Consider the following 26,267-nt stretch of genomic DNA (forward strand, 5'->3'; position numbering starts at 1 on the left):
TATCTTCACCTGCAGTAGATAAGAGATTAAACATCAATACAGTTGTGTTTGCAACTGTGCAAGCTTTAAGATGAAATGTTTTACTTTGTATGTGACACGGTTTGAAATTATTACTGCAAATATGAACAAGCAATATTTGACACCTAGAGAAGGAGTTGGCTATATCTACAGAAACACCTGGAGGTGTCACCCTAGTGTAATGAGTTAAAAGACGTGAGCTCATTATCCTGTCTATCCACTTTTACTGATGTGAAATACTACATTTCAAGTGCTTGATCTTCCCTAATCCCATAATGCACATGCCCCCCCCCCCAAAAAAAAAAAAAATTTCAGATCTCTTTTGCCACTGTGGCAGTCAGACAAATCTCCAAAGCACTCCTTCAGGTAAGTCCAAAACTTATTTGAAATGCTTAGTTATCACTAAGTTTGTCAACAATTTTTTCTACTCTCTTATATAGCTTAAAAAAGCCTCTTTATTTGCCCCCTTCTAATGTTGCAACTGTGTGTTTTTGGGCCTAGCTGGAAGATTTTTGGCGATTCTATGAAAGTTCATTGTTATAGTTATAATTGTATAATATATAGTGGTACAATTCTATAGTTGTATTTTTTGTCATTGTTGGTTACATGGTAGCTGCTGGGATAGTGACCTCATTAGTTCGTTTTTATTTTAGTAGCCTCTTGCTTACCACTACTTTGAACAAAGACTTCAGGAAATGAGCCCGAAGTGGATACAGAATTCTGCTTTAGGATACCTACAAATTGTGTGTGACATGTCTGGAGCTGGAATACCTACTGGTCTCCTGACATTTGTAAGGGCATTTTCCCTTGCTCCATACAAGAGTGAAAGAACACAGTTTTGAAAGATCTTTTACCATCTACATTTCAGGACAAAGATAAAGATAATGAAGATAAAACAAGGGCAGCAGATGATGTTCAACATTGATCTTCTCCTACTAAAATTCACCTTTCAGATCCCACTCATGTGGCTTCTGCTCTGATGGCTTTGAAACTACTTTCACTGCAGTACCACGACCTTCCTGTGTAGAGATTGTTATAACCTCCTGTTATTCTTCAGAAGGAAGGCCAGCAGCTGTTTTTCTGAATAGGACCTTTTGAAGATGTTCATCGTGTTACACTGCTGCAGTCATTACACTTGGGTTATCCTGCCGTCAGGCGATTCCCCAGTCGGCCTGAGTTCCAAAGTCTTGGTCCGGCGCCGGTTGCTGTTGCCTCCTCCCTGACGTCAGTGTGACAGGGGTATATAAGATGCAGCTGACGCCATTTTCTTCAGTTTTTCTTGCCCCAGATGTCAGGTGCCCCCAAATAGGTAGGCAATTCAAATTTCTAGTAAAGTATACATAAGAAAAGCAAACAACAACTTTCAGTTACCAGCAAATACTCCCCATAGGTAGTGAAGGGTAGAAGACATAGGTACGTACCAACAAGTAAGAGGGGAAGGAGGGAGGGTAACCTGGACTGCAGCAGTGTTTACACTCGAACATCTACATTTATGGTAGGTACAAAACTGTACTATGTTCGTCGTGTTACACTGCTGCAGTCATTACACTTGGGTGGAATCCCAAAGCTGAGGTAGGGTGGCTGGTTCTATAAGGCATTAGGGGTGGCTATAAGGCCCTGCAGCACAGCAGTGGTAAAGCCAGCTCTGGATTTGGAATATAAAGGCAAATGGTAATGCTTGGTGAAGGTATGCACAGAACTCCATGTTGCTGCTTCCAAAATATCCTTGGTAGGTACTCCTCTGAGGTAGGCAGTTGAAGTGGCTGTTGCCCTGGTGGAGTGAGATCTAATGCTGCTAGATACAGGTTTCCCATGATGTGTATAGCAGAAACGTATACAATGTCCTATCCATTTTGAAATAGTCTGCTTTGAAATGGCTTTTCCCTGTGCTCCTGCAGCATATGCTACCAATAATTGCTCAGATTTTCTGAAAGCTTTGGTTTTGTCCAAGTAAAAGTGTAACTGCCTGTGAATGTCCAAAGAATGCAGTAGTCTCTCCCCTTTATTCTGTGGTTTTGGATAAAAAGTTGGCAAGTGAATAGTTTGGTTTAGAGCCACACTTAATACTACCTTTGGCATAAACGTAGGGTTAGTTCTTTAAGACACCCTGTCCTGGTGGAAAATGAGGAAAGGTTCCACTGCCATTAGTGCCTGTAATTCTGAAACTCTTCGTGCTGATGTTATTGCCAGTAGCAGAGCAGTTTTCCAAGAGATATATTTTAATTCTGCTGTGTTAGCTGGCTCAAAAGGAGGTAAAGTTATTTTTCCAAAACAAGGTTAAGGTCCCAAGTTGGAGTAGGTGCTTTACGGGGTGGTCTTATGTTTTTAGCCCCTCTGAGGTACTGTTTTAGCAAAGGATTAGAGAAAATTGGTGGATCCGTGGTGTATTGAGCAGAAATGGCAGAGGCGTTGATCTTGATGGATGAAAAGGAGAGGCCCTTGTCCAGCATCTCAGTTAAATATTGTAGTATCTGAGGAATGTTTGGGACAAGAGGGTCAAGGCTGTGAGCCTGGTTCCAGGCACAGAATCTCTTCCATTTATCCGAATAGGCTTTCCTGGTACTAGGCCTTCTGGCCTCCAGAATGACATCCATAAACGGCTTGCACCTGTCACCCCTGGGATTCCGGATATTGACTAAGGCTCTTGCCACCCCCATAGTGCCTTTTTTAGGCAAGGCTCAAATTCTAAACCTTCCACCCTAGAAAACAAAAATGGGAAGAAACTGAGGGTAATGCTGCTCAATGCCAGAAGTCTAAATCTCAAAATGCACGCACTCGAGGCCCTTCTCAGTATGGAGAACATCGATGTCTGTGCTGTAACTGAAACCTGGTTCAAGGCTCCTGAGAGCACCCCGGCACTATTAGGTTTTACCTCATATCATGCCTTCCGGCCCCAAAACACGGACCACACCACAAAAGGAGGAGGTGTATCCATATTCATAAAGGATACCCACACCTCCAGGTTGGTGGCAACGCCTAAGCTTCGGAAACCATCCAGGTGCAACTAACCATAGGCAAAACTGCTCTACAAATTGTAGCATGCTACAGGCCACCCTCTCAAACTCAGGAACCCCACACAGCCTTCCTGAAGACACTGGAGGGTATAAATGTATCTCTAAACACCATCATATTGGGTGACTTCAACTACCCGAATATAGACTGGGAACATTACTCAAGCCCTAACTTTCTAGCCCAACAGTTCCTGGAGTTCATAAATTCAAATGCCATGGAACAGCTAGTCACTGTTCCCACGAGAGGAGAAAATATACTAGATCTCATTATCACAAGCATGGGGACAAAATGCTCCACACCGGAAGTATATCCCTCATTGGTGAAATCTCATCATAAACTAATCTCACTGGAAATCCACATCCCGCCCCCACCCCAAACAAAAAAGACCACAGTGAAGAACTTCTCTAAAGCAAACTTCACACTACTCAAGACTGGTGTGGTATCCTTCAAGGCCCCTGAGCCAGTGGAAACCACAACCCAAGCTGCGGAAGCCCTTACAAATGCCTTCTATGAACACCTCCAGGACTGCATGGTTCAGGCAATCCCAAATAAAACCAAGACTCTTTCCACAAAGGGCAAACGTCCAGTCTGGTGGACCCCAGCCATTAACAAACTTTACAGTAAGAGGAGAAAGCTATTACATGATAGAACAAAATCCATAAAAGGAAGTCACCCTGATCATTATTAGTAAAAAAATATGAGCACTCATAAAATCAATTAAGGCCAATTTTGAGAGAAAAATTGCCATGGATTCAAAGGACAATCATAAGGCCTTTTTCAGCTATGTTAGGAACCTGGGTGGAAACTCCCAGATATGCTCAGAATTAGTCCAAAATGATACAAAAATCACTGAACCCACAGACATTGCCAACATACTGGCAGACAGGTTCAGTGCAAACTTCACCCCCCTCTCCCCCCATAAAGTAGAGATAACTATCCCAGCAGAGTGTAGCCTCCCAGACATCTCAAATGCGCAGGTGAAAGCTGCTCTCTCTAAAGCTAAAAACACAGCATCAATGGGACGGATGGTGTCCCGGCTGTGTGCTACACGAGCTAAATGAGGAATTAAACCTGCACATAAGGCAGCTGTTTAATCTCAGCCTTACCACAGGATACGTGCCCAAGGAGTGGCGTACGGCAACTGTGGTCCCACTCCACAAAGGCGGTGCCTCTACGGACCCTGGTAATTACCGCCCCATAAGCTTAACAAGTCTAGTCTGCAAAGCTATGGAGAGGATCATAATGGAGCTCATAAACAAAGATATAGGGGACTTGCAGACATTGGACCCGACCCAGTTTGGCCGTCAAGGGCAGATCATGCCTTTTGAACTTGGTCGACTTCTTGAAACAGTCACCAAGGCCATTGATGAGGGAAAGGCAGTCCATACAGCCTACCTTGACCTTGCAAAGGCTTTCGACACAATACCCCACTCGGGTATTGTAGAAAAACTGACCAGCTTAAATGTAAACCCATATGTCACAAGATGGGTTGCAAACTGGCTTAAGGACAGAACCCACAGGGTTAGAGTTGCTGGCGCTATGTCAGACTCCAAGCCGGTCACAAGTGGTGTCCCACAGGGCTCGGTCCTTGGCCCCCTATTGTTCGGCATCTACTTCTCAGAAGTACAGGCCAACATGGAAGGACTTTGGCTGACAAAGTTTGCAGACGACTGCAAACTGGGCACCATAGTGGAAAGTGCATCGGACACGGATATCCTTCAGAAGGGACTCACGGAAACAGATAACTGGTGCCAGAGCCATGGCCTGAAGTTAAACGACAAAAAATGTATAGTCATACCCTTCGGGAAAAACAAGGTAACCCCAAGCTACCATATAGGTGGCAATCCACTAAGCACAGAAGAGGTTATCAGGGACCTGGGGACCCAGGTTGACAGTGGCCTTTCTTTTGACACTCACATTGCTAAAGTGGTTAGAAAGACCTTCTACATTGCCCACCTGATCATGAAAGGATTCACATCCAGATCTAGTGAGGTCATTGTTCCCCTGTACTCTTCACTTATCAGACCAATGATCGAGTACAATGCCCCATTCGGGATGTATCTCACCCGACATCTGCAGCAATTGGAGAGACCCCAAAAGTTCCTCACCAAAAGGATAAAGGGACTCCAAAATCTGTCATAGGCTGCCAGATTGAAGAAACTCCAGCTCTATTCAGTCGCATACCGTCTGCTCAGAGGTGACATGTGCCTGACATATAAGGCCATGTCCAACCCGGAATAAATGGACATGCTCCACCTCAAAAAATCCAAATCCACCAAAACCACTAGAGCAAGCGACTTAAACCTTAGCACGGATATAAATAGGATGTGCTGGAGGGATAGATTTATCACTCAGAGACTGCCTATGCTGTGGAATAAAATCCCGGTCCATGTGAGGCAGAGCACCTCGCTGGCTCTGTTCAAGAGAAATCTTGACCTGTGGATGGGAGATCGTAGGTTTACCCCAGGAATCATCTCTGTGTCACTGCTGGGCAGAGGCACAACAAACTAATGGGCACAGTATTTTTTCATATAAGGGGTGGCGTAAGCCATAAAACTTTGGGCTAGGCTTATAAATGCCTTAGGGCAGATAGCCTAGTATAAACCTATGAACCTATAACAGCTTTGGAGAGAGGCATTGCTTGCTTGACTAAGGAATTTTCCATGCAGCTAGGTTTAAGGTCTTTAGCTGGCTGTGAAGTATCTGATTGTTGTGCTGAGTCAGCAGATGTGGGATTTGAGGCAAAATCCGGGTGGTTCTTGTGCTAAGTTCTTTAAGATTGGGTACCAGTGCTGGCGTGGCCAGTCTGGTACAATCAGGATCATCTTTGGCTCTTCTTGCCTGGCTTTTATGAGTACCTTTGGAAGGAGAGGTAGCGGAGGGAAAGCTTATACTTGTAGGTTTTTCCAGCTGAATGAGAGGGCATCCACTTTCCATGCTTGTGGATGGTAACTCCTTGTGCAAAATTTCTTTAGCTGGCAATTCATTGGGGATGCAAACAGATCTATGTCTGGGCTCCACCATTTCTGTGTTATCATTCTGAATATTTGTGGATTCAATTCCCATTCGTGGGGATCCATGATGTTTCTGCTTAAGTCGTCTGCCAGCATGTTTTTCTCTCCTGGCAGGAATTGTGCTTGTAGATGAACTTGATAGTTTATAGCTGTGTTCCACAAGGTCATGGCTTGTCTGCAGTGGGGGTAGGAGTGTGTACCCCCTTGCTTGTTTATATACCACATAACTGTGGTGTTCTCTGTCTTTAGTAATAGTTGTCCTGGATGCAGCAGGTCCTTGAAAGCTATAAGGGCATTTTGTACAGCTAGCATCTCTTTTTGATTGATGTGAAGATGCCTTTGTTCTGCGGGCCACTCACCCTGAATACATTTTCCTGCCATGTGTGTTCCCCAGGCGTAATCCGATGCATCTGTTGTGGGTTGAGTGAAAGGCTGTCCCTTGTTGAAGTGACAAGCTTGAGCCCACCATCGAAACTCCTGTTGAAGGCAAGGAATTAGTGGTATAACTGTTTCCAAACTTTGACAGTGTTGAGACCATACACTCTTTAGGTACCATTGTAGTTTCGTTATATGCAGTCTGGCATATGGAATTAGTAGTATGCAAGATGCCATGTAACCCAAGGCCTGCAGAATTTTTCTTGCAGGGAGTTGGGTCTTTGTTACCATCAATTGAAAGTATTGGCTCAGTTGTCCTTGCTTATCTGGCGTGAGATAAGCCATCTGGGCCGTTGTGTTCAAGCTGGCACCCAGGAATATTATCGCTTGTGAGGGCACTAGTTTTGATTTCTTTTTGTTTACTGTGTACTCCAGGCAACTTAACTTTTTTACGAATGCCAGATGCTTTAGAAGAATGTCCTTGCTCTCTGCTTGAATCAGGCAGTCATCCAGGTACGGATAAATTTGAATTCCTTTCTGTCTGCAAAATGCAATTACTGGTGCCAGGCACTTTGTGAAGACCCTGGGCGCAGTAGATAAGCCAAAGGGCAGTGCACAGAATTGATAGTGCATTGAACCAGCTATGAATCTGAGGTATCTTCTGCAGTTTTGTCTGATAGGGACATGCAGGTATGCCTCCTTGAGGTCCAAGGTCACGAGCCAAGGTTTCTTGCCCAATATGGGAAGAAGCTGCTGTAGTGTCAACATTTTGAATTTCGGAACATGTTTAGAGAAGAAAGATCCAGAATGGGCCTCTAGGCTTTGTCTTTTCTGAGAACCAGAAAGAGTCTTGAGTAAAATCCTTGTCCTTGCTCCTGTGGTGGTACCTTTTGAATAGCTCTCATGTCCATGAGTGCTGTAATTTGTTTTTGAGCCTCTGCCCATTGATTTGGTGGCAGATTTGGCATTCCTTTTAACCTTGGCAGAGTGTGAAAGTGGAACCTGTAACCTTGAGATACAATGTTGAGAACCCATTTGTCTTTGGTGATCCAATGCCAATTGTGATAGAAAAGTGCCAGTTTTCCTCCTAAGGGGGCTGCCAAGAGAGAGTTGTTTGGCAGCTGTAGTGGGAAGTCATTGAGGCTGCTTTTTATATGGTTGGGGCCTGTCTTCCTCTTCCTTCTGGCCTGGTGCACCCCATTGTCGAGACCTGTAAGGACCTTGTGGTTGACCTCTACCTCTTGGACATCTGTATCTGCCCCTTTGAGGTCTGTATGTAACTGGAAAGGACCAGTTCTTTGTTGGCCAATTTCTGCTAAATCGAGGAGGCTGAACCTGTAAGAAATCCTTCACCGTTTGCATAGATTTTGCCGTATCTTCCATCTTCTTTAATATCTCTTCTGCTTTAACTCCAAATAACACATCCCACTCCAAAGGTGCAGCCAATAATTTTGCTTTAACATGATCTGGTAACGTATGTTCTTTTAACCAAGCATGCCTTCTAATGACAGAGCATGTAACTGCTGCTCTACAGGAGGCCTCTAAAGAATCAAAACCACATTGCAAAGTGCTGCATGCAATAAATCCTGTATTTCTTTAAAATTAGGAGGATCTGAATCTGGAAGCATTTTTTGTTTCAACTGAGACATCAAAAATTGCTATTTTAGCATGTGAAACTGGCAATTTAAGGCTCTCATTGCTAAAGTTGCAGACATATATACTTTCTTTCCCCATCTGTCTAATGCTCTGGAATCTCTGTCAGAGGGAACTGGGTTTTTTCCTGATGAGGCCTTAATCCCTTTGGGTCCCTGAGAAATAGTTTCAGGGTCAGCAACAGGGCTTTTATACAGAAATTTGTGTGAGTCAGGGACTCTGTAATATCTGTCAGGTTTAACTGGGGCTGGAGGTAAGGAGTCAGGATTTAAGCTGGACTCAGTATACACATCATCCACAATATCTAATACTGGCGGAATAGCAAGGGGTCTGTGTTGAGGTAATAAAAGAAAGTCTCTGAGCCTTTTCTTGGATTCTGAGTAATCCTGGCCTTCCCAATGGAAATGCTCCCTCATGGTATGTAAGGTTTCCCCATTCAGATGCTCCCTTGCAAAGTTATTTACCAAAATATGAAAAAAATCATAATTTCCATAACCATAAGCCCAAACAAACTTTGATATCTACACGTGTCAAACATACAGGCACAATTATTTTACCATGTTGGAACCAGCAATACTTTCTTCAAAATGAGATATTACTTGGCACATTCAGATGCTCCCTTGCAAAGTTATTTACCAAAATATGAAAACAAAATTATAATTTCCATAACAGTTATTTGCCAAGCTCAGAGAAATGAATTTTGCACAGCACAGTTCATAATAGTGTTTTACTTACTATACTGGTCTGACTTGGTCATGGGCATTTTCCATTCCTCTCACAAGCTGCATGTTAGCAATCTTGCATGGCTCTCCTCACGCCATTGTGGAGGTTGGTCAAGAACAACGCAATGCCCTCCTCAGTTAGGTGAATGCCATCCCTTCTGAACAGGTGAACATCTTCCGCGGTCTGAACAGGTGAACATCTTCCGCTGTGATGCCGTTATGGCAGATTGTAGATCCACCAACCCTGCGCATCAAGCCATGCATGAAGGCATTCTGTAAACATCTGAACAGCAGAAGACAGTCTTACCTTACCTGAAATAAAGTATGGGTGGACACTGACAAGGGTGCACAGCAAGGGCACTTGTAAAGAGAAAAAGCAGGGTAAGGACTGCCGCTCCACTAATATGCCAAGGACAGGAATGGGGCTCCAGATGTTGGTTATCTGTAGTGTCCCATAGCTGTGCTGGCTGCCCACTCAGACTGCTGATACCACTATGGTCTCATGACCTCTTTCAGTGTCAGCAGTCTGCCTTACCTCTGCCTTTTCTCTTTACATGTTCCCATTCAGCAATGGCCCTAAGGGATGAGGGACTGAAGTAACTCACTAATTGCTGTCCTGACCTTCATACATTTCCTACCCTCACCTACATACATTGACTTCACCTGAAGGGAGGAAGACTGAGTGGAGAGCTACATCAGGGCAACATGTCAAAAGACCAAGACTGACCCAGGCTGTGTCTTTTTGCTTGTGTCCTTTCCTGGAGGGAAACACTGCACCACAGTGACACCCCCAAGCCCATGCTTACCTAGGACAGCAGCACTATGGGACGGAGCTGAAGAGTCTCCAAGTTCCCAACTGCGATCCAGGCGGATCACAAGATCCATGCTGGCTGGGTATGCCCCCAGCAATGCACCCACCAACCTAAGAGCAGTTGGCAAAAAAGAATGAAGAGGGACCTTCCTGACATTGGTGCTGAAGGGCTTGGCTGCTAACTGACATGGGGGCACAGAAAGGGCACATATACACTGAAAAAACAGGTGAGGCACTCTGCTTTACCTCTGCCTTTTCCATTTACATGTGTCCTTCCGGCAATGGCCATTAGGAGTGGAAGGGAGGAGCTAATGTAAACCCTGTTGCCCTGACCTACATACATTGACTACACCTGAAGGGAGGGAGACTGAGTGGAGAGCTACATCAAGGCAACATGTCAAAAGACCAAGACTGACCCAGGCTGTTTCTTTTTGCATGTGTCCTTTCCCGGAGGGAAACATTACATCACAGTGGCACACCCAAGGCCATGCTTAGCTATGACAACAGCACTATGGGAGAAATTTATGGCCATGGTACTCGCCAAAGCATTCGACACACAGGTTGACCTTGCAAGTCGGGCACCCCCATGATGGCTCAGCACATTTACCCTTGCTGGCACAGTTTTTGCATCTTGATTTACGCCATTTCACCGGAAAGTGAGAGCCATGCTCAAATCGGCTCACAGCCTCTGGGACAGTAATCTCAGTGCATCTTTTCCTCTTCGTGTAACTGGCAAGTAGATGCAAGCCTAGGCTCCTTCGGAACTGTAACTGTGTTGCTGGAATAGCACGTCCAGAGTGTGACAGTTGCTGATGGCTGATACTTTCACGGAATATAATGAAAGCATTGACAATGGCCACATCCCATAAGAACCAGAACAAGTACAGCCACCATTTGCGGGTCTTTCTGGCACTGGGATACTGTGTCCTGAGCTGATCTGCTCGGTCCACCCCATTCATGTAACTGTTGTACATGTTTACAACTGGTGGACATGGATGCCTTTCTTCCATCATGCTTTCTCCTATATGTGCTGGAGACTGGCAAGGTTGGGTTACAGTTAGTTGACAGGAGGAATACTGGTTTGCTATCCTTCCATTCAGCAGTTAGCAGTGGTCCACTCTGCACTTGCTTGTAGTAGCCTCGAGCTGCTTTTCCAATGGCCTGTCTGTTGAATGTTAGAGGCCATCCTGACCTATTGGTGCGCATGGTTCCACAACAGTATAGATCATCTTTCAGCAATTGCTGTGCCAATCAGTCCCCTAGTTAAGTCAACCAAAAATCTGTGTGCCAGCCAAGACCTCTGTATTCTGCTCCATTTTTCCAGTGTATACCTGAAATTCACGTACATACCCATTGGTCGAGTCTGCCAACACCCACACCTTAATGCCATACCTCTCGGGCTTACCAGGCATAAACTGTCTAAATGTCAATCTTCCACAGAAGCCATCCATGACTTCATCTACAGCCACCTCACGATGCACATTGCAACGTGTCCTGCATGCATGAAGTACTGCATCCAGTACTGGCCGTATGTGATGTAGCTTGTCATGACCCCCAGAGCCCTGTGGTAGGCTCAGGCTGATATCGGTGCAGTGGAAGTACTGCTGAATTTTTTCAAACCTATGTCTGGTCGTGTACTCTGCTATTGGGAAGCGACCATATACATGGTGCGTTTCCCAGTACTGCCTCAGTTCAGGAACATGTACAGTAGACATGTATATTCTGACACCTAGAAATGTGCGTATGTCTTCTGGGCAAACAGGACTCCACCGTGTATCAACCTTGGCTGCTGCGGCCTGCCTCTGTGCAGCATAGCGATTTATTTCATTAGCAATACGGGTGTATAGCTCCTCTGGGAACATCAAATTCATGAAGTCCATCTCTGTGCTATCTGAGCCCAAGTGATTTATTGGTCCTACTGGCCCCACAAATTCCTCAATGTGTAAAGTTTGGAGGTGTCTTTCCCACGTGGTCTTACGTGGTGGGCATGCTCTCAGCGTACCTGACTGGGTCGCAAGGAACAGTTGGGAATGGGAAGGGCTGAAGGGTTGAGAGATGGTGCTCTCTCAATGTCAGTAGCAACTGTACTGATTGCATTTGGTAGTGAACTGCTGACACATGCTCCCTGCTGAGGCACACCCATATCATTGTCTGATAAGGAGCTACTTGGACTCAAATCTAGAGGATTTTCTCCATCCCAATCACCATTCTCTGGACTACTTCCCACATCATGCACAGTCGAAGGCACATCCACACCCTTGTCGGCGCTTGCAGTGCAATGCACTGTGGAGGACTGCATATTTGTGTCAGTCAGACCACGTGCTTTTGTGAACACAGATAAAGGCAAGTCATCCTCTGCATCATACTCTGAATGACTTGGTGGCCATTGTGTGTGGCCATCTTGTGTGTGGGCACCTTCCTTAGGTGTGCAAGTGGCACCTCATCCTCACTGTCATGGTCAGTGTCATAATTACTGGTCATGTCTGCTTTGGCAACTCGTAGTTGTCTTTCAGGAATGGCGGGCACAGGGGCATCATCCGTATCACAGGCAATGGCCTTTTCACACAGACATGCGAGTGGAATGTCATCCTCTGAGTTATAATCATCATCCTCACTCTGGTTGGCATTATGTGGTACATCAAGGTGCATACCATTGTCTGAACCACTGCTACAACCATCACAGTCAGTTTCCTCACCCAACAGGTAAATGCTTGCTTTCTCCCCAACAGATGGCATCTTTGGTGGTGGCTGTGTTGCTTTACACTTGAAATCACACCTGAAAAACACAATGCAATACAACATTCTGATGTAATATACCTGCACAGAGGCACGTGAAAAGCAATGCACCCATCTCTATATTTCTATATCTATATTTCTATGTTTTATATATATATGTATTTTATATATATACATGTACATATCTATATATTTATATCTCCAGCTACATATATATCTACATACACACATAAATCTGTGTGTGTGTGTGTGTGTGTGTGTGTGTGTGTGTGTACATATATATATATATATATATATATATATGTCCCCAGCTACTTTACACCCTGGGTAGCTCACCAAACAGATATGCAAATAGTCTAATGGGTGAAATATGCCTCTGGTATCTCACCCACAAAGGGAAGTTTAAATATATTTAATAATAAATAAAGGAGCAAGACTATAATCAGTAACTCAACCGAATGACTTCATAGTTCAAAAGCACAGGAAATATTTTACCACAGCAGTGCAGAATAGTCTCAAATAAATGCAACATATGAGTTTGGATATTGTCATTGCCTTATAGTTAAAAACAATTTATGATTTTCTGGCAAATCAGAGGATGCAAGGCTGTCAACAATAATATATATATATTCAAATTATTCATACAGTACACCACAAATCCTCTTATTCCAGCCACTTTCTCATGAAAAAACACCAATTGAAGATGTAATGTCTACATTTTTCCTCCTAGACTGCTTACATTTCTTGAAATTGTATACATGACATAAATGAAAGTAGGGTGGAGGGGTGGGGGTGTATTGCAATCACTGCAAGTGGAGAAAGAGCCAAATGTGAGTTGTGCATTCATCATTGTGATAACGACTTCTACTTATGTGAATAATAGTGACAGCTGCTGACAGTTTTACCTGAAAAGTGACAATGACTCAGTACTATATTGTAACTGCACTGTGCTAATGACTTGCAAATTTATGCATGCCAAGACACAGGTGATAATTGCTGGCATTCATTATATTACCTTCTGCAGGTGTTATGCAACACAGTCATAATCTGTTATAAGGCCATAGTCAGTCAAATAGTATAACACTTACGTATTACTGTGCCCTTCCTCCCACCTAAATTCCACACATGACTGACAAAGCCAGGAGAAATGCATAAAAATATGGTAGCTCCATGCTGTCAGTAGTCACTCTGTAATAACCTTTATCTCACTCAGGCAACTACTCAGTATAATCATATTAATAATAATAAGACACGCAGAAATGTCAAACTAGATAGCTTGTCTTCTGGCATTCACTTACTCAGCAGAAACAGTATAAAAGTTATTATTGAGCCCATCCTCCCACCTATTTGTTAGCAACATACCAAGCAATGAGGAATGAGTCATATTACAATTGTTTGTCTACATCACAAAATCCTGTGGAGTAAACAGTAAATATCAAATACACAAACACAGGTGCAGACCATCATTTGCTAAGTAATATGGTCTGATACCCTTGTACTCCCATGCTGACCGATATTGAATCCTCCTGGAAACACATCAGAAACTAAGCCAAGTAGTGAAGTCAATCATATAATGTCCAGGCAACAGGCTCACACACACACACCCACACACACACTATGTGCTGTGCCACCCACTACAAATACAATGAAACCAAAGTGTACATAATTACCTATCTACGTTTGTTTAACTACAGTATTTTTCAGGTTATCTGCTAAGAAATTTCCAGTCCAAGCGAAAACAAAATCTAGTCTAATGCTGACTTTTCACAGTGTGTGTGTGTGTGTGTGTGTGTGTGTGTGTGTGTGTGTGTGTGTGTGTGTGTGTGTGTGTGTGTGTAATATCAACATGGCCCATACATACAACCCCTATTAATCACCAATTTTCTTGCCTGTTGCACCGTAAACATTAAAACCATGTCACAGTATATAATACAACAGGTCAGAACCATGCCAGTTGAGCTTTCCCTGTAATATTCCCTCTCTTTTATTAATAATATAAATAAAGCTTTGCTTTTGCATGCCTAAACTACAAAATAAGCTACCTACAGAGTTTTTCCAGATTACCACAAAGTGAACGGGCGCCATAAATATATGTCAAGAATGAAATAAAAACAAAGTGCATAACATAAAAACAATAAAACACAAAACATGAAAATGCAGAGGGAAATGTACACATTTCCTGAAACGTTGACATGCTCCCTTGCAAACTTAATTAACAAAAGCTGAAAATAAGCCACATTTCTGTAAACTAAGTCTGAGTATGCACAAACACCAAAATGCAACATCTCCCCAGCGACCTTTTCGCAGTCTGCCGTACTATGCACAAGCACCAGAATGCAACATTTCCATCAACAACCCCTTGAGCAGCCCTTCCAAGTATGCACGACAGCCAACATGAAACATTAGCCCCAGTGACCTCATTAGTAGAGCCGAGTATACACAAGCTGTAAAATCAAACATTTGCCACGTGACCCATGCAGTATAATGTGCACATACCAGTTCTCACCAGCTACACATCACCCACCTAGAAACCAGACTTATTTCCAAATGTTCTCTGTTTGCAATGTCACACTTTGTTGATATTAGCTTTGTAATAATTTTATATGTAGCTTTTCTCCCCTGGCCTCCATTGAAAACTGCCTCATTCTGACCCAATGGACTTTCAACAAACTTCAAAAAATAAATGAAAAATTGTAGCATTCCTGCATATTTCCCCCATTCTGAAGTCAAACCATGATTAAAAGTGTATGAAATTAGTAGGGTTGTCTTTAGTGTCACAATTATACAGTCTATAGTATTGGTGTTATTGAACCTGTAATAGTCACTGGTCTTGTAACTATCTGTAATCCCTCACAGGTCGCATAATTATCTGTAATCCCTATCATAACACTTCCACCTGATTTTTTGTTAGAATGTCTGTAACAGTAAAAACATTTATACCCTGACAGAACTTGTTTGCAGTTATTGTTACAAGCAGTAACAACATGAATCTTGTGGGAATGTAGCTAGTTTTCCAATTAAAAAAAAATATACTATTAATGCTTCTAACATTAATAACCATCAGAGATGCTTCAAATGTCGGTATCTGTAAACTGTTAAAATTTCGACCTGGCTAAAATCTTGCCTAGTGTTTGTCAAATATTACAAAATATCTGCTGGAATATTTCTCTTCCCTCATCTTGACCAATGCACACCTACCTGTCTGAACACGTGCCCAAAACTAGCCTTGGATGCTCAGCATATTTCCATTTTTAAAACAGGACATTTTTTCCATGTAGGTTGTACATAGAAGAAGAATTAAAGGATATGGTGAATGACTGCTCAAGCCTAAAATGTCAAATCCCATGCTTTTCCAATAATCGAGACCAAATTCAGGATTTACCAGTATTTTTCATGGTAACAGTGGAAAATCAGTATCCTTAAGCATTTTCTTACTACAGATAGTTTGTTCACACACGTTAAAGGGGTATATTTGATACCAGCAGCCTAGCCAGAATGTGTTGGCTTTTGCCTCCCTTTTAGATTAGTTTCCTGGGCCTCTGTCCAGCAGGGCCACTGATGTGATCCCAGGTGTATATTTACGATTTCCCATCCACTCGTCAAGATTTCTCTTGAAGAGAGTCAGTGAGGGGCTCTGCCTAACATAGATTGGGATTCTATTCGAGAGCGAGGGAAGTCTCTGGGACAGGAATCTATCACTCCAGCATGTTCTATTTATTGTTGCGCTGTGGTTTAATTCCCTAGAGCATGTGGCTCTAAGAGATTTGGTTTTCCTTAGGTGGAGCATGTCCATTAATTCAGGGTTTGACATGGCCTTGTACGTAAGGCAGAGGTCAAAAAGGTTAGGGTAAGTTCCCCAATGTCATAGCCACATTTTCTCTAGTAGTATCAATACCACCTCAGATCTTCCCTGAAAAGAAACCACTAGCCTAAATGGACTAACCTAATCAACAAAAGCAAGTGTAAAGTAATCTCAAAAAGTACATAGATATATAACTAAAAATGAAAACACACGAGAGACTACAGCACACATGATCTGAAACACAGACAGCAATCATAAATGTGCAGTTTACTATTCTGACCACTGAAGTATACCGCAGACAGATTTCATGTAAAAATCAGAGATTTCTGATTAGTTTTACATTTTATTCCTCAGGCATATCATTCACAAAAATAAAACATAACTTACATTCACAGTCATTGTAAGAGATTACATAATACACTAACACTGTAAATTTTATTATACACACACAACAATGCCAAAGTTGGAGACTGCATTTAAATGTCATCAACAAATAAACTGCATAAAAAAAATCAGATGAGAATTCAATCACAGTGAGCAGTCATGAACAAAAAGCATTTAACAGGCTCTAAAGATGTTTACAGCTTCACTATCTTTGACAAAGACAGAAGCACCCAGGAAAAATTGCTGCACAAACCTATTCTTTATAGCATCTGGAAGAACACCTTGAATTGATCTCGATGTTGGGGATTCTCCCTCTTCAATACTTTGCTCATTTAAAAAAAAAAAAAAAAAAAAAAAAACATTTTTGGCAAAAATGTTCAAAATCACATTAGGAGATCATGCTAAATGCTGGATGTGTGGTGAAGACAATGCCAGCTACCTTTATCTACTTACAGAATGCTCTTGAGTCACTACCAATATTGTTAGCAGTAAAGGACACAGTGAATATGCCTTACAGAAGGCACTACCCCCTTTGATGAATCATTTGTTTAGGGTCCTTAGTGTTGTGCTATCTAATCTGGGTCAGACATTAACTGAGTAAAGATGGCTCCTGCACCTGATTTGCATGATATCAGCTATAACATTTAAATAAAGGAAAAACATAGTTTCATAGTTTAGTACTAGGCTATCTGCCCTGAGGCATTTGCAAGCCTAGCCCTAGAGATGTGGCTTTCGCCACCCCATGTAGTGGTACTAAGGTGTATAGAATAAATTTAGAATACTGTGCCTTTGTCTAGTAGTGACACATTGAAGACCCCCTTACTTATTAAAATTAGTTTACTGTGCCTCTGTTAAGTAGCGATACAGGGGTGACCCCCGGTGTAAACCTACGATCTCCCATCCACTCGTCAAGATTTCTCTTGAGAGTCAGTGAGGGGCTCTGCCTAACATGGACTGGGATTCTGTTCCAGAGTATGGGAAGCCTCTGAGTTATGAATCTGTCCCTCCAGCATGTTCTATTCATGTTTGTACTGAGGTTTAAATCTTTGGCTCTCGTGGTTCTTATGGATTTTGATTTTTTGAGGTGGAGCATGTCCATCAATTCCTGGTTGGACATGGCCTTGTATGTCAGGCACAGATCATCTCTGAGCAGGCGGTATGCTACTGAATAGAGCTGGAGTTTCTTTAGCCTGGCAGCATATGACATATGTTGGAAAACCTTGATTCTCTTGGTGAGGTACTTTTGGGGTCTCTCCAGCTGTTGTAAGTGCCAGGTGAGGTACATACCAAATGGGGCATTGTACTCAATCATGGGCCTGATAAGGGAGGAGTACAGGGGCACGATGACCTCCTTTGATCTGGATGTGAACTCTTTCATGATAAGGTGGGCAAGGTAGAAAGTCTTTCTAACCACTTTGGCAACGTGGGTGTCAAATGAGAGGTCACTATCAACTTGGGTCCCCAGGTCTCTGATTACTTTTTTGGTACTCAGTGGGTTACTGTCTATGTGATAATTTGTGGGTATTTTGTTTTTCCCAAAGGGGATGACTATACATTTATTGGCATTCAGTTTAAGGTCGTGATTCTGGCACCAGTTGTCCGTTTCGGTGAGGCCTTTCTGTAGGATGTATGTGTCAGCTGGTGTATCGACTATGGCGCCTAGTTTGCAGTCATCTGCGAACTTTGTCAGCCACAACCTTCCCATGTTTGCTTTCACATCTGAAAAGTAAATGCCGAACAAGAGGGGTCCCAGGACAGAGCCCTGTGGGACACCACTTGTGACTGGCTTTGAGTCTGACATGGCTCCCGCAATCTTGACTTTATGGGTTCTGTTCTTTAGCCAGTTTGCAACCCATCTTGTAACATATGGATTTACTTTTAAGCTGTTTAGCTTTTCTATGATCCCCGAGTGGGGTATTGTGTCGAAGGCTTTAGCCAAGTCCAGGTAGGCTGTATGGACTGCCTTGCCCTCGTCAATGGCTCTAGTGACTGTTTCGAAAAAGTCAACCAGGTTCAAAAGGCAGGATCTGCCTTTTACAAAGCCGAACTGGGTGGGATCAAGTGTCTGTAGGTCCCCAATGTCGTTGTTTATGAGTTCCATAATAATTCATTCCATAGCTTTGCAAACCAGGCTGGTCAAGCTTATGGGGCGGTAGTTCCCAGGGCCTGTAGTGGAGCCTCCCTTGTGGAGTGGTACCACTGTTGCTGTACGCCAGTGTTCAGGTACATATCCTGTAGTAAGGCTAAGGTTAAATAACATTTTTATATGCGGGTTTAGCTCATCTTGGAGTTCACGTATCACGCAGCCAGGGATACCATCAGGTCCCATAGATGCTGTGTTTTTTGCTTTGTTGAGGGCGGTTCTCACCTGGACATCAGAGATGACAGGGAGGTTACATTCAGCTGGGATGAGTATTTCTTCTTTTGGAGGTGAGGGAGGGGAGAAATTTGCACTGAACCTGTCTGCCAGAATGTTGGCAATATCTGTGGGTTCGCTAAATTTTTTGTCATTGTGTACTAACTCTGAGCATATCTGAGTGTTTCCGCCCAGGTTTCTAACATAACTGAAGAATGCCTTGTGGTTATCTTTAGTGTCCTTGGCGATTTTTCTCTCAAAGTTGGCCTTGGATATTTTTATGAGAGAACGTAGCTTTCTACTAGTGCTGATCAGAGATGCCTTCCCTTTATGGGATTTTGCTCTGTGTTGCAGTAGCTTCCTTCTTTTGTTATACAATTTGTTTATGGCTGGGGTCCACCAGACAGGACGCTTTCCTTTGGTGGACAGGGTCTTGGTTTTATTTGGGATTGCACGATAAATGCATTCTTGGAGATGTCCGTAGAAAGCATTTGTGTAGGATTCAGCATTGTGGGATGTGGTTTCCATTGGCCCTGAGGGTTTAAATGACACCATCTCAGTCTGGAGAAGTGTAAAGTCGGCTTTTGAGAAGTTTCTCACTATAGTCTTTTGTGCTGGGTGTGGAGGTGGTAAATGTATATCCAGGGTGATTAGTTTGTGGTCAGATCTCACCAGTGAGGGCAATACTTCCGGTGTGGAGCATTTTGTCCCCATGTTTGTGATGATCAGGTCTAGTATATTATCCCCCCTTGTGGGAGAGGTGACTAGCTGTTCCATTGCATTTGAGTTTATGAATTCCAGGAACCTTTGGGCTGTGGTGTTAGGGCTAGAATAGTGCACCCAGTCTATGTTAGGGTAGTTGAAGTCTCCCAATATGATGGTATTTGGTGAGACATTCATATCTTCCAATGTCTTCAGGAAGGCTGAGTGGGGTTCTTGAGATTGGGAGGGTGGTCTGTAACATGCAACCAGTTGTATAGCAGTTTTGCCTATAGTTAGCTGCACCTGGATGGTCTCCGATGCTTCATGAGTTGCCACTAACCTAGAGGTGTGGGTATCCTTGATGAATATGGACACTCCCCCTCCCTTTGTGGTTCGGCACGGGTTTTGGGGCCGAAACGCATGATACGAGGTAAAGCCTGGTAGCGCTGGGGTGCTCTCAGGAGCCTTGAACCAGGTCTCGGTTACAGCGCAGACATCGATGTTCTCCATACTGAGGAGTGCTTCGAGAGCCTGCATCTTGAGATTTAGACTTCTGGTGTTGAGCAGCATTACCCTTAATTTTTTTCCATTTTTGTTTTCTAAGGAGGTGGGTTCGTCTTTTTGAGCCTTGCCTGAAAAAGGCACTATGGGGGTGGCAAGAGCCTTAGCCAATATCCGGAAGCCCAGTGGTGACAGGTGCAAGCCGTCCCTTGCAGCATGGCTTGTCCAGCATGTCATCCCAAGCAGACAGACATTGGATCCCCCTAGAATGACACCAGCAATTGAGCCAATTATTAAAGCTGATCATCTTGTCTTTGTATTGTGGCATCATTCTTGGTGAGGGCAGGATGCTGCTCAGGGTCAGGGTCATACCAGCCTGGGCTACATAATCAGAGTGCTCCTCAATGTCTCTTTTCATGTAGTCCAAGGAGGTACGTCTCAGGTCATTCACGCCGGCATGGACAATGACGGAGTCATATTTGTACGTGCTTTTGAGTGACCTGAGTGCATGTGTTATATGGCGGATCCTAGCCCCCGATAGGCAGCTTACCGTTACCCTCTCCTTGCTCAGCCTGGTAAGTGGGACGTCAGTGTGTCTGACTATAGAGTCACCCATCACTAGTGTATCAGGCATAGTGTTTGGCCTTAAGGGCTGTGATTTATTGACACACCGATTTATTGAAGTATGTGTTGCATGTGTTATGTTTTGAGGTGGTGGATTTTTGGGTGTCTGCTTTGGGAGCCTCTGTTGTTTTGGTAAGTTTTTAATAGAGCCTCCGAGTATGTTTTTGTGTTGTTATGTGCTTGATTTGCAGTTGGGGTAGGTCTATGTGTGACTGGGTTTGTTGTGTGTGTGGTTACCTTCTCCTCCTGTCTGGTCTTGCCAGTCCTGAGTTGAGAGAGTTCAGCCTCCAGTTTGGCTATATAGTTGCATCTCTCACATGTATTTGTGTTTGTTGGGAGGAGGAGAGGGTTGTCTGTGTACATGAGACAATTATAGCATTGTCTCAAGATTCCCAGATTAACCAGCTGAGCAGGAGAAGATACTAGCAATCTACCACTCGACATGCTAGAATATTATAAGAGAGTGCTGTGCCTTTAAGGGAAGTGGTTGGGGTGGTAGGTGGATGTAGTGCTACTTGAGTTTGAGAGTGCTTGCTTAGAAGAGTAGCTTAGAGAACAAGTGCTATGCTTATAATATAACGAATAGACTGGTTATTCTAAGAGTAGAGCTTTCTAAGGGGAAATTTGAAGAGCAGACTTGGTGGAGCCAGGAAAAGTTTAACCCTGTTTAACCAGCGCTGCGCTATGCGCACAATCACGCAAAGCCACGCTAATGCGGATTTTAGACAGGGAACTTGAAAAGAGCTAGAAATGGTCCAAACAACCAATTACTACAGCTCTTGTGCTGAGGTCACTTCCTTCAGGGACAGATAGGCTGCTCAAGGCTCCCCACTCCCACTGGTGAGCAAAGAAACTTCCTTCTTATCCAAGTAAGGTAATGGACAACACAGGAACTACACCACAGCCCAGAATACAGCAAAGCTTGTAAACTGGTCTAAACTAGTCGAGGAGAGGCGGGAAAACAAGGATTATTTTTTTTTTTTTTTTGTTTTTAGATAGAAAACACTCAGAAATACAGAAGGCAGCAATAAATCAGTTACACAGGCTAGCACACTTTAGTAGGCAGCCTCAATAGTTAAATTAAACAAACAAACACAGATTTTCGATTAATTTTCGACCAGGTAAACTTTTAAGTGCAGATACTATAAAATGCAGCAAACAGTTAAAAAACAGTATAAGCTTGTTTAAAATAAGCAAGAGAAGGTATTCCAAGTAAAAAACAGAAAAAAATACTTAAATCTGGAAAGTAGTCGCTTTTCTGAGTTCTCTGTAGCTAGGACCACTCTGCAGGACCACATGGAGCTGTCTCAGAGTAGTATAGCCAGAAAAAAAAAATGCTCTGAGGCGGATTTTAAACAGGGAACTTGAAAAGAACTAGAAATGGTCCAAAACAACCAATTACTACAGCTCTTGTGCTGATGTCACTTCCTTCAGGGACAGATAGGCTGCTCAAGGCTCCCCACTCCCACTGGTGAGCAAAGAAACTTCCTTCTTATCCAAGTAAGGTAATGGACAACACAGGAACTACACCACAGCCCAGAAATTAAATTAAACAAACAAACACAGATTTTCGATTAATTTTCGACCAGGTAAACCTTTAAGTTCAGATACTATAAAATGCAGCAAACAGCTAAAAAAACAGTATAAGCTTGTTTAAATAATACATAATGAAGGACTTGTGTTGCCACAGTAATAAACTGTGCCATCCCTACCAAAACAACTGCAATTTAAAAGTTTTTAATGATCTAGGGCACATTTTCTTGTTTATGTGGTCACTCAACCACTAATGCATTATTTTTTTAATTTCTGCTCTGTTTTGAGATGTCAATTCTTAGTTGTCGTGCTTGTTTATTGAGCAAGTCTATCCTCAATTGTTGTTCCATGACTTGACTAACAGTCTTATCTATTGATTTCATTAACACTGAATAAAGTTTTTGTTGTAAAAAAAAAAAAAAAAAAACAACTACAGAGGCATGACCCCTTGTATGGGGCACTTCTGCTTCTAACACACACACACACACACGTAAACATTTATTTCCCAAAGACTTCAAAAACTTTGGAATAAGTTAGCTCTTGAAGTGAAGTTTCCCCTTGGATCCTGTTCTCTGCGTAAGCATGAACTCTGAACCAGATATACTACATAGAAGAATTACTTAATTGCAGTAATGGCTAGATTGACTAAGCAAAGATTCCCTGTGACCAAAATTGTTTCTTGCCACACATCTGCTAAAATAATTTTAACAGTTGTGTCTAGATCTGGCAGCTAAGAACCAGATTTATATAGATCTGGTAGCTGTCAAAGCTACAAGTGCTGTTTTTATGGAGTGGATGACTAAAGGCTTTGAAAGTATGATCTGGACAAGCTCTCAGGTGGTTTGGAGTATCAAGGCTCTTCCATATGATGCAGCTCTTGTGTTTTATTTTGAAATCAATTTCTGTATGACATTTTTCTTACCTATTGTACAAAGGCATATGCAATAATTTTAATGATGTTTTGTGATATGTGTATTGCCTTATTCCTAGATGTAGTCTCTTAATAAGGCTTGGAATGGAACATGTGATCTTAAGGTCAGGCATAATAGTTTGATTGTTGCAAGAGTTCACTTCAATTAACTTAACACCCAACACAACGCATTACCTCTGCAAAAATTAGTTCCTGTTGCTTGCATTTGATTATTTCGTTATATATTTCTTGAAGTAATACTAACCAACTGGAGGGAAGTGGCTAATCTGAATCTAAATTTCTATTTTTTATTTGGCATCATTATTAATGTCTGTCAAGCTTGCCAAATTCCTTTAAAAGGACAGCCACCTCACTTATACTAAAGACGGATTCTCTCCATTTATGACAGTGTAGCCTTTGCTGTTCTCATTGTGAACCCCAGAGTAAATCAACCACATACTAGAATTACCAGGTTACCAGCATGTCTAACTCAAATGATTGGCACATTGAGGCAATCAGAACTGCTGTTATACTACAATCTGCTCAATTTAATTTGAATGCATTCTAACTTCACTCATAAGACTAGTTAAAAAGTGCCTACTGCAGTGTTGATTCATGTCTTTTCTACCTAAAATCACATTTTTTGTTGCATTTCTTTTAGCTTTGTCATTATGTATTATCATTTTCCTTCTGATTGTGCTTCCAAAAAATGTTTGATATGTTATTGACCAAACTCTGCATCGCACTGAATTAGCTATCATTTTAATAGCATACCTTTGTTCCATTAAGTCAAATATGAAGTTACTATTCACGATGACCCTTCAGCAGAATGCTGCCATAGTTCAAAATTTTGCCAATATAAAGAAATCTCAATATAAAATTAATAGTTTGATCACCAGTGCCTCATTCATGTAATGTATATCAACATAGTCAAAATTAATTTCTTACAGTAGCTGAGCCCCCTTTGTGACTGCTAATCTCTGCACCTTAAATGTACAATAATTCAGAAAAGCAATAAATAAGGACAACATATTGCAGTTGGCAACAATTTTAAGAGATGGCAAGCAAATGAGATCAACTCAGGCATTAAAATTAAACACAGCTAACTACCAAAAAATGAAACAGTTACACGGAGCACATCACAATCTAGGGGCAAGTTGCAAAGCCCTTGTCTTATGGCAGCAGCATTCGAGAGACAATGGAGGGCTGTTCTGACAGTATGGTACAGCACCTAGAAAAAGTCTCTAAAGACTGCATTATTCAAAGCCCAAAGTGCTGACCACATCAGCTCCTTTAGATTGCTGGCAACATAAGATAAATAAACAGCAACTGTGGATGTTTAAAGGCAAGCTCGGTCTTAGCTTTATAAGACATTCAGATACCTCACCATGCATTCCAAGAAAGTGGTAAGTCACGGTTTTATTTACTGATCGAAAACTTAGCCAAGCAGGAATAGTAAACAACTAATTATCTGAATTGCTGAATTAACCGATATTCTGTAAATCATGCTATGTACAACCTGGAACCCAACAGCAGATGAGAAAAGGCTACCTCGTAAGAAATGGTTAAAAAATCAAGAGCTCCCATGATAATAATTTAGGTCACATTTTACCCATAGAAAAAAAAAACTGCAAGCCAGTTAAGTTTGTCTGATGCGCATCCTTCCAGACCTTCTAAACAAATAGTGTGTGTGTGTGTGTGTGTGTGTGTGTGTGTGTGTGTGTGTGTGTGTGTGTGTGTGTGTGTGTGTGTGTGTGTGTGTGTTGTGGCAATAACAATGCATAACCAAACATGCCTCTGTACTACTTACTATGCCACCACTTACTCAACTCCATGTGCGACACAAAGAAAACACATACACAACTATCCTCTGTACAAATTTGTTAAAATTACAGTGTTATATAGGAAGAACTTGTAATAGTTTGCACAGCTAACGTATGGCAGCAACCAAAAGTAGAATGTACTATATAGATAAACGGAGCACTCTTGCAGAAGCAAACAAGTACAGTACCTCACCACTTAGGTAGGGAACGGCAGGAAAAGAAGGTAGTTGTTGCGCTGAGCTGACCGGGAATTCTAAACTGCAGTGGCTGAACGGGAACTCCTGGTAGTGCCTATATGGCGGTCCATGAATTCCTTGACTGCTGAAATAAAATTGAAGATTTAGTAGCAGGTAAAATCTCCAGTTCTTCTCAGAAAGAAGGAAATACCTGCTGCTGGACCCACTTTTTATTAGGGGAGAACAAAAGAAGCTTAGGTTGGGGGTGGAGGTGTTATGCAAGTGGTGGCTCGGAATGCAAGAATCCAATTGGCTGCCACCACTTGCTTAGCAAGAACTTTTAAAACGCTTTTTCTGAAAAAACTTCAATGTGACCTTAATGTTAAAACACACTGAATCGTAATTAGATATAATAAATTACATATTTAGTTACGATTTCAGAGTGTTTTACATTAAGGTGAACTACAAATCAGCTGTACACTTTCTCTCGCTTGTGGAAGCACTCGGGGGTAACGGCTTGAAAATTGTATCTTCTCATGGCGCGCTCGGGCTTAAACACACAGGCGCCATGAGAAGGTACTCTGGGTTAATGTAAGGCTATAAAAACACTAAAAAGTACGTACTGCATCTGTTAATATTTGGTTCCTGTAATCCGAACACAAAAGTGCAGTTTTTAAGCTGCAAAAGACACTGAAAAATTTTTTGTAGAATGAATAATGGACCGTCAATTACCCCATATTCAAAGTACATTACCATGCTGCAATCAACCTCTTTATCCCTAAGTACTCAGTAAGCATTAAACTTCTAAATAAAGTCTAATCTGTGTGCTTATTAAGTCTGCATAACTCTACATAACTCTATATAATTTTAAATGTAAAATAAAGTTGACAGTCGTAAATACAACGAATTAATAACAGTGATGCAAGTTACAAACTGATACAGTCACTTCCAGCTGCAGAATTTATTTAACAAGTTAAATGCAAGAAAATGAACTCCTTTTGCTGATCCGGAGAGCTGTCTGAACGAGTGAAAGACCAGAAACAAGAATATCCAAAACCAAGGCAGTGATGGGAGGTCAAATGACAACTTCCCTTGAATGTCAGGAGCCGCAAAGC

The 26,267-nt window shown here is 42.3% G+C and overlaps 1 protein-coding gene across 4 annotated transcripts in view; it reads left to right on the forward strand.

The window, feature by feature from the left end:
- DYNC1I2 (dynein cytoplasmic 1 intermediate chain 2) overlaps positions 1 to 26,267 on the forward strand; it is a 1,851,236-nt gene that overhangs the window by 1,561,513 nt on the left and 263,456 nt on the right. The gene's annotated exons all lie outside the window — the stretch shown is intronic.

The sequence above is a fragment of the Protopterus annectens genome, chromosome 6.part1, assembly GCF_019279795.1.
Source record: "Protopterus annectens isolate FY-2018-M chromosome 6.part1, PAN1.0, whole genome shotgun sequence".
Classification (NCBI taxonomy): domain Eukaryota; kingdom Metazoa; phylum Chordata; order Ceratodontiformes; family Protopteridae; genus Protopterus; species Protopterus annectens.